Here is a 9,485-nt window from a genome sequence, read left to right on the forward strand (position 1 = left end):
ATATAATATTCTTTTGATATTTTTTTAAATATAATATTTTTCCTAGGCTAGAAATTGTTTTCAACTTCCGAAGAAGGCAATCAATCATAAGTAAAAAATAACACAATCCCTTAAGTGTATACGTATAAGCTTATAAATGAGGATTCAAATTCATGGAAGAGGAGTTGAGAAATTAATGTTTGTACTGTACATCAATTACCCACTATGGAATCTATATATTTGCTGTAAGGTATCATTAATCAACTTGAACTATTACGATAAATTGGGTATTTCTCAGGAGGAGAAAATATTTCTGAGACATCATGAGCCCTAATAAAATATTAAACCTTAAATATTGTAATAAAAGAGCTAACCATTAATAAATTGTTTTTTATTCCTTTAAGATTTTAGTTTTGATTACATAAGTTATAGAAATAAATAATAGGCATATTATTAAAATTTGAAACAAATTAAGTTCTGCATTATATTACCGACTATATCATTTACAGAAGTTTGATTATAGGAGAATTTTTAATGTTACTTTTCATTATCTAAACCATTTTTTAAATGCTTTTTAGAACTTTATCATTATACAATCCAAGCATTTAGAATGCGATGCATGTTTTATTTTTACATCGCATTATTATATACCTATTATGTGATTCATAAAAACAGGGTGTTTTCATAATATTACTCAAAGTTAGAAATAAATAATTACCTTCAATTGGAGAATAAACAATAAAATAATTTCTGTTTTTTGACCTGAGAACATTTCGAGCTTTGCGTATGAGACAAGTCTGCATCGATTTCTTCGAAATAAGGTTTAAATGAAAGAAACGATGATGGGTAATTTTGTACCAAGCACTTTAGAATTTCAGAACATACCAATCTCAGCCTATCCCCCCTTCTTGAACTAGAATCGTCCAGACTTGTCATCATAGCTATTACTTTCGAAAACGAAAGAGTAAACTGTGCCTTGATAATGAAAATTATTAAGATAGTTTTTGCAGTTATATATAACAGTTTCCAATTAGTAGTGCTGTACTCTGTACTGGACGGTATCATAAGCGAACTTTTATAACTATTGGCAATGTAATTTAGACACGATTTTAAAAATAAGCAAAGTTTGAGATGATGATGATGCCGCAATACAAAATAGGGAAATTACACAAAGTGTCAGGTGCTGGAAACTTTTACCACCAATTTTGAAAATCATGTTTAAAATTCTTATTATATTCTCTGTTAATGAAGCATTCTTTAAATCTTTTTATCTCCTATGTTTAGTAACTATATAATGTTAAAAACAGTTCCTCTGTCTTTGGATATGTTGTATTTTGAAAGATATACACATTGGGAGTCCTTTTGTAGACATTCACACTATCATCCACCCTTTCAGGTCTTGGGAAGATTACTTCCCACCCATATGATTTTACAAAATACCCCAGTGGGAAGAGCGAAACTATACACAATATATTGGCCTTGTTATTATAACAATGAGGGCACTAATTTCTGCTTCAGTTTTCTGAATTAATCAGAGAGAAAAATCATTTGACAAAGATGATTTCCAACTATAGAAAAAAGTACCCGCTATATAAGTGCAGAATGTGATGATCCCTCGTTTACTGCAAAATGCTTCTGATTTACCTACAGCAAATTATGGCTATTAAATTTTCTGTATTCCTATAAATGTTTTCTTGGGAAGTAGACTTCCCTCCCAAGATAGTCAAATATGTACGCAAAATTCGGCAAAATAAAATGTATTTCCTTAAATGCTGTTGTTGAATTGTTAATAAAACATAAAAAAACTGGGAGAAAATCAAAAAAGAAATTTTTCACGAAAGGGTTAAAAATATTTTAATTGTTAATTTTTATAAAGTGTATAAATTTTTCCACTAGAGGCCTTAAGAATACCGCAGGCGGAAACGCGTGTTTACCCTTTTAATTAGCGCAGCACAATGGAATGTAGCTAATTAATCATATGACACATTATGTTGAGAATTTCTTTTGTCGTTGAATTCGTTTCAGCATTCGTTATTTCACCAGGATTTATGATGCATTTTTTATTACTATAAAAATATTTGCCCTTTAAATTCCTTAACCGTTAAATCCTATGTTTGTTAAGGGTGCAGAATTTTCTGAATTCATCAACTAAGCATGGTGAATAAATCCAAAATGATAAACGAACGTTCTGTTCATTCATCATCTCGTAGGTTCTCGCTGTTGAAGTTTAATTTTCCACACCCTCAGAAAACTCGTATTTCATACGTACAGTCCTTACTTTTATGTTGGTTGTATATTTTATATGGTAAAGCAATTTTTCTGTTTGAAAATAAACGTAAATTTGCGTTAAGATATGACGGTGTTTTAGATATTTTTTTCAAATATTTTCAAGCACAATAAGGAGCAAAGAAATAAAAGTTAGGTACTAAAAATGAAAAAAATGTAATAAAAAAAAGTGTGAATTTCTTTTAAAATTATAATTTTTTTGATTGAAAATATCCGGAATATAGTGATTTATTGAAGGAACTGGATTTGCGAAAATAAGAAATCAAACAATGAATTACGCAGCAAAATATTTTTTTTAAATCACCATACTGTAGAATAATGACATTTCAGGCGAAAAAACGATAAAACTTTGGTTGATAAAAGTAAAATATACGGTATTCCACTTGGAATTTTACCGTTCGTATCATAATGGTTTTCCGGAAATTCCAGTTTTCAAAATTACGGTTCTTATTAACACATAGGTAGTAAACAGGAAAACGAGAAAAATGCAAGTAAACAAGAAAAAAATACCCAACTACTTGATGCAAAAAAGCTGTTTCATATTGCAGTGCAGAAGAAAAATATCTTTGTCACATCAATATGTCTATAATGCAGTAATTTATTTTATAAGTTTAACACGCAAACGTGTTATTGGAAGTTAACGGAAAAGTATTTTTATTTATTTATATATTCATTTTATTTACTTATTTTTTTTTATTATTTTTTTATTTAATTTTAATTCTAAAATAAATTTTAAAATTAAAATTAAACTTTAAAATTAAAATTGATTTTTATTTTCATTAATTTTAATTTTTATTTTTATTTTTTTGGGGACGAATGCATTTACAGATTATATGTATTCCTATTTTATGACGTATAAAAATTTATTTCTAGCATTTATTAAAAACCATAAACGAGAATTTTCTTATTTTATTCATTTAAAATATAGTTTAATTTATTTATAACACATGAAAAGTTTTTCCCTTCTAACTTTATGCCATAATTAATATTACGCTTTAAATGGCAATCGTAATCATATTCGAGCCATTTGAATGAAAAGAAAAAAAAGGTTTTGAATGAATTAAAAAATAATAATAATAAAAAATATTTGTTTTATGTATTCTAAATTCCTTACATTAATAAATAATCGTAATTACAGCCCATTATTTGGATGATTTTTTCGAAGTTCTTTTAATTCCTTTGAGCATTTAACGTTCTAATAACATTTAAGCAAATGACTCATTAATTGCGCTTGACTATCCGGGCAATCAACGTTCTTTACAGCACACAAAAGGAAATTTTTCTTAAGTATGCGGTAGCGCAAATTCCATTGAGCGTATTTAAAGCGTCTAATAAAACAGCTCTCTCCCAAGAGATTCCCACCAAAATGCCTCATCGGGTAAAAATTAAATTTAACCGTTTAATCTTAATAAAGCACTAATTCCCTCATACCACAAGTCGACTTTATTCTTTTTTTAGTGTCCGCGACCAATTCATCGCCAAATTCCTTTTCCGAAAAGAACTCATTGTGAGCTACAGATGACAGACACATATGTATGCATATATACAAGCACGTATACACAAGCCATCCGATGATATGCCATCGATTGCAAACCCCGCAGCTCCACCCCCATAATTCCGATTCCAGCGCCTCCTTGAAAGTCGGCCTTCCTGCGAGCCTCATTCATCCTTTAGTTGCACACGTAGCTGTCGTGCGCTTAAAACGTGCGATAGTTTAGGGAGACAAAATATTTTACAAGGTTTTGGAACCGCATACGAAATAGTTTGTAAAGTTTTTTGACCTCAACAGTATTGTGACAACACTTGTTGTGTGAATGAGGCATCTTAGATGATATTTTCGAAAGTGGATACCAAAAAATAACCACACAAACCTAAAAGATAAAAACAACAACTGTTATATAATCAGCAACAGCTGTGGTTAAAGACAAGAAATTTTGAACAGATTCAAAGATTTTTAGAATAATATTTGGAAAGTTAATGAAAATCATCTGTAACTTCTAAGATGATACAAGAAATATTTGAATTCGCAGCTAATTTTATAATTTATCAAAAACTGTAATCACTAACTTCACTGAGAAATGGTAATTTTGTAAAGAAAGATAAATTTGACATATCTAGCATTGAGTATCATTTTTATATGAATTCGATGCTTTATCATTTTATTGAAATTCTAAACTAAATATATATTTTTAATAGACATAATGTAGAAAAATATTTGTTGTTTATCTTCAAAATAAAAGGTGCTAATATCATTGTCTTCGATGCAAAGAAAAAAATCCTGATTTTTCAAACTTTAGAAAATTTTAAATCCTGGATTTCTTTTCTATAGAACATACATATTTTTTAAACTAAGAAATTGACAATTGAACTTGACATTATTTTCCCTGAATATAGAACTTGAAAGCAGAATATATACGATTAAATCGTTGTAGGCAGTTTCTGCCTCTTTTAATGGTATTGACGACTATTTATTGAGGTACACTGGAGTCAACGCAGAACATCGTGGCTACTTCTCCGGCCGTCTTACCTCTTTTTGCCGCTGCTGCTCAGAACCACCACCCCGCATCTCCAGACCTTACTGGGCCGGCACCACCCTGGGCCGCCTGTGGGACCCTGGCCTTTCCCTCAGGGGCTGTTTTACTTCCTAGGCTAGGCACGGTAAGAAGTTGTTTAAAAAATTTTTATCATTATTAAGTGTTTTTCACTAAAAAAATTTATTTTTTAAAAATTCTATTATAATAAAATATTTATAAAAACAAAATTATACTTAAGAATATTAATATTTATGAACCAAAAAAAGCATGCAAAACCAAATTTCTTATTAATAATGAGTTTAAGTCATAAATTGTAATAAACACTAAAGCAAAAAATAAAATTTCAATAAAGAAATGATTATTTAAAAAAAAGCACATTGCATAGAATGAAATTTTCTAAAATATGAAAGGAAGTAATATTAATTTAAAAACTGTTTTTCATATGATAAACTTTGAATTTTAAAGCTTACAAATTACAAATTAAACTTTTGATTAGGTCGGAAGTTCAAAGAAATGAACTATTGCTAAGATCTAAATTATTTTTTTAATCACACAAAAACTAATAAAAAGAATTAAATTAAATAAAAATAATAATATAATGAAACTAATATATATATAAATAAAATAAAATTAAATAACTTATAAATAAAAGTTAATATATATCAAAAAATTAAAAAATTAATATATAGAAATTAATATTTTATATAATATATAGAAATTACATATAAATTAATATTTCATATCTAATATATTAAACTAGCCTTTCTCTCAAAAATCTTCTTACTACCTTGAGTGCTGATAGATTGACCCATTACATGTTACCAATAACTGAAATTGAATATTATGTTTCTTGATTATCATTTCAACAGCATTTGCTTTAAAAACTCCCAATTGCTGTCATGATTTACTAGTTCACAAAAATAATAGTTTTTATTAGTTTATGAAAATAAGAAATAAATCCTACCTGTAAAATAAATTACAAATTACGTTAAAACATAAAGAGATATTTGAGTGATTTGAAATTATTATTTCAGCAGAATAATTTTATTTCAATGATAATAATTTTAAAATTCAATAATAATTTTTAATTAAAATAATTTCAAAATTTAATAATANATGATTTACTAGTTCACAAAAATAATAGTTTTTATTAGTTTATGAAAATAAGAATTAAATCCTACCTGTAAAATAAATTACAAATTACGTTAAAACATAAAGAGATATTTGAGTGATTTGAAATTATTATTTCAGCAGAATAATTAGTATAATAATTTTATTTCAATTATAATAATTTTAAAATTCAATAATAATTTTTAATTATAATAATTTCAAAATTTAATAATAATTCTTAATTACGATAATTTTTAAAATTTAATAATAATTTTTAATTATAATAATTTTAAAATTATCAGAAAATTTAATCTGCAGCAAAGGAATTTTTAATGTTCGTATAAAATGTGTGATTGAGAAATCCTCAGAAGTGTTTAGAAATATTCGATGATTATATTATCACAAGTGAAAATAACATACTTTCTGACAAATTTGATTATTTTTCCAAACAATTTTATTTATTGCATTTTTAGCTTTAAAGTTTAATTTGACTGTTAGAGACGCACTAGCGTAACACAATCGGAAACATTTTATAATATTCATTTGTATGATTCAACAATATTATACGCAATTAAGAATCACATTGCTTTTTTTCGAGCTTTTTTATTAACAAAAAAATATTTGTTTTATTTCAATTGAGACCTCATTTGCAAATTTACGGTAAAGACAGCTTCGTGATATATTTATTTTTTATATTTGATGTTTGATGTATAATATCATATATTTTTTGATGGGCAAAAATGTTTGTTATAGTTTTTAAAAAAATAATCGACGTGACTAAATTATTTTTCAATTTACTATTCTAATTAATTTTTTTAATATTAACAGTATTTTTAGCCATTCATATTTACTATATTTTAAATAGTTCAATATATTTTTTTTATTTTCTATGGTCTGAAATGCATTTAGTTTTAAATAAAACATGAAAAAGATCATAAAATATAAAATTAATAAATACTTACAATGCTATCATGAGACTGCTGCAGTTACAATTCTAAAATTTAAATAAAAATATTGCATTATCATTTTAAGGAAAAAACCGAAAGTGTCTTTTTCTATTGTAGAACGAAAAAAATCGAATATTTATTCAAATATCCAGCAAATTTGCAAAACAATATGCACATATATTTTTACATATAAAAAATAAAAGTAGATATAAGTACATATGGAAGGAAAAATTTATTCGAAAAAGAATGAATTTATTAAGGCATTAAGGCATGCAAATAAAATAATTCAGTATTCGCTTTTAGCAGCAAAAGCTAATAACGTTTTGTTTACGCCAAACGTAAAAATTTATCACGCAATAATTGTTCCGATTTGAAGTTATTGTGTTGTGAAAAACATAACTTTGAACTGATCAATGACAACTTTACTTGCGCAAGTATTGGATCGTTTATGTGTGTCTGTTTTATTATTCTGGTGTGTTTATGAATTTTTTATGTAATGCATTAAGCTAATCGAACTCAGCAGTCATGTACACTTTCTGAATTACAAGATATGTATAACTGCACTTAATGCCTAATACGTCGATCATTGAATTATGAGTAGTTTCAATTTGTTTGAACACAGTTTATCATATTTATATATTTTATTTATTTTTTACTTATTTATTTATTTTTATTTACTTATTCTTATTTATTTATTTTTATTTATTTATTTTATTTTTTGTATTCCTTTATTTATTTATTAATTAGTTAATTCATTTATTTGGCCTATAAGCAAATAAAAGTACTAAAGGGCCTTTTGAAAATGAAATAAAAAATTAAGCGTTTATCAATGGAAAATAAACATTAAAACTATGTCAGTCATTTAAAGTTGCAATTGCAGTGGTTAAATTAGTAGATAACGCAGTTGAAAAGACGTATAAATCCTACTAGCACTCCTATATCCATAATCCATAGCGTTAATCCTATATCCATAAATCCTATATCCATAAGCCTTATTTATAATCTATATAAATAAATCAGAATTTTTATATGTATGTGTGCATGTATGTACCGAGTACAAATACGCAATTAAGAACTCATCGGTGATAAATTTGGTGAATATACGTTAGATGATACAGTGAACCTAAATGACTGTTTCAAATTCCCTCCGATCATTGTTTCACGTGTTAAATTCCACAGAAAGAGTTGCCAAAGAATTTGGTAAATATTTAGGTCACAACAGTGCTGACGTAAAATAGACGGATAATGGGTTTCAAAATCCTTGCCATCAGGATAACCGTGGGGAGGTTTTCCAGGTTTTATTCTCTATGAACATAGAGAGAAAATTTCTGTTATGACCTTAATTCTGTTATGACCTTACAGTGATAATTTTACTGGCATAAGTAATAATCTTACTTAGCACCTAATTTAAATATCTTACTAAAAAACATAAGTCATTGCTTTTTTTTTAAATGGCAATATTTTTCTTTTTTAAAGTCTTCTATAACTAATATATATATATATATGTATATATATATATAAGCACACCGGACAAAAAATTAGTCACCCTTAGAGAAATCATAAAAAATATCATTTAGTAACGAGTAACACAGCTTCTGGAATTGATAACCAACTGGATTCAGTTACGTAGTAAGTCCACAAGGTTTTGCAGGTACGTCGAATCCAGTTTAAGTCACTCGCTGAGGATTTGATCGCGCAAATCCACCAAATTAAGAGGATGCTGATTTCGGCGTTTTACCCGTTGTTACAAAATGCCCCTAAAATTTTCAATGGAGTTCAAATCAGTTGACTTTGATTGCCAGTAGAGATGTGATGGAGTGTTTGAGTGTTCATAAAACCTGTCACATATTCTTACAGCCCGATGAACTTTGCTGTCGTCTTCTTGAAAGGCAGCACCCGATCATCCAGAATGTTCAAATAAGCATGGTGTTTCATGCTAGTGGCCACCTCAGTGAGAGGGCCCAATAAGAAAAAAAACCAAAAACATGACATACCCACCTCCGTCTTGAACTTGACCTCGCACTGAGTCAGGAGGAAATACTTCATCTGGTATCCGGTGTACTCGTTGACGTGCGTCAATTGAATAGAGGCAAAAACGTGATTCGTCTGAACATATTACATTCCGCCAGTGAGCAACTGTCCACGTTCGATGACTCCTAGCCCACTGAAGTGGCGCAGCATTATGTGCCTGTGTGAACAATGGCCTCTTACGAGTTATTCGACTCCAAATGTTCATGGCTTGTAGCTCCCGTCGCAATGCTCTCTCACTAACAGATTAGGTTGGACTTTCATTCACTAACTGAAGCAATTCCTGTCTGGTTCATTCACCGTATAACCATGGACACGGCTAAACACAATTACCCCTTTTCCCCAATCTGTCAAATACTTACACTTACTCATATATTTACGCACAATTTCCGCTTAAAACAAAAATATCACACTGATGGCTACTTGCCTTTGATGACGTTCAGGCAGTGTGTTCGCAGTTGAGCACGTCACATGACCACTGCGTCATTTAACGAAACGTAACGATTCATCGGTGCTTGTGCACTAGGGTGACTAATTTTTTGCTCGGTGAGCTTATAAACACTCACACACACACACACACACACACACATATTTTTTTTTC

At 28.5% G+C, this 9,485-nt stretch overlaps 1 protein-coding gene across 3 annotated transcripts in view; it reads left to right on the forward strand.

Moving 5' to 3' along the window:
- LOC107444238 (RNA binding protein fox-1 homolog 1-like) overlaps positions 1 to 9,485 on the forward strand; it is a 298,304-nt gene that overhangs the window by 10,840 nt on the left and 277,979 nt on the right. For 2 of the 3 annotated variants that reach the window (XM_071177681.1, XM_071177683.1), the window contains exon 1: positions 3,915 to 4,923. The exons of the other annotated variant lie outside the window; for it this stretch is intronic. The gene's annotated coding sequence lies outside the window, so the exon portion shown is untranslated. Of the gene's footprint in view, positions 1 to 3,914; positions 4,924 to 9,485 lie in introns of those variants that run through there. 3 annotated transcript variants of the gene reach the window in all.

The sequence above is a fragment of the Parasteatoda tepidariorum genome, chromosome 2 (genome assembly GCF_043381705.1).
Source record: "Parasteatoda tepidariorum isolate YZ-2023 chromosome 2, CAS_Ptep_4.0, whole genome shotgun sequence".
In the NCBI taxonomy this organism is placed as follows: domain Eukaryota; kingdom Metazoa; phylum Arthropoda; class Arachnida; order Araneae; family Theridiidae; genus Parasteatoda; species Parasteatoda tepidariorum.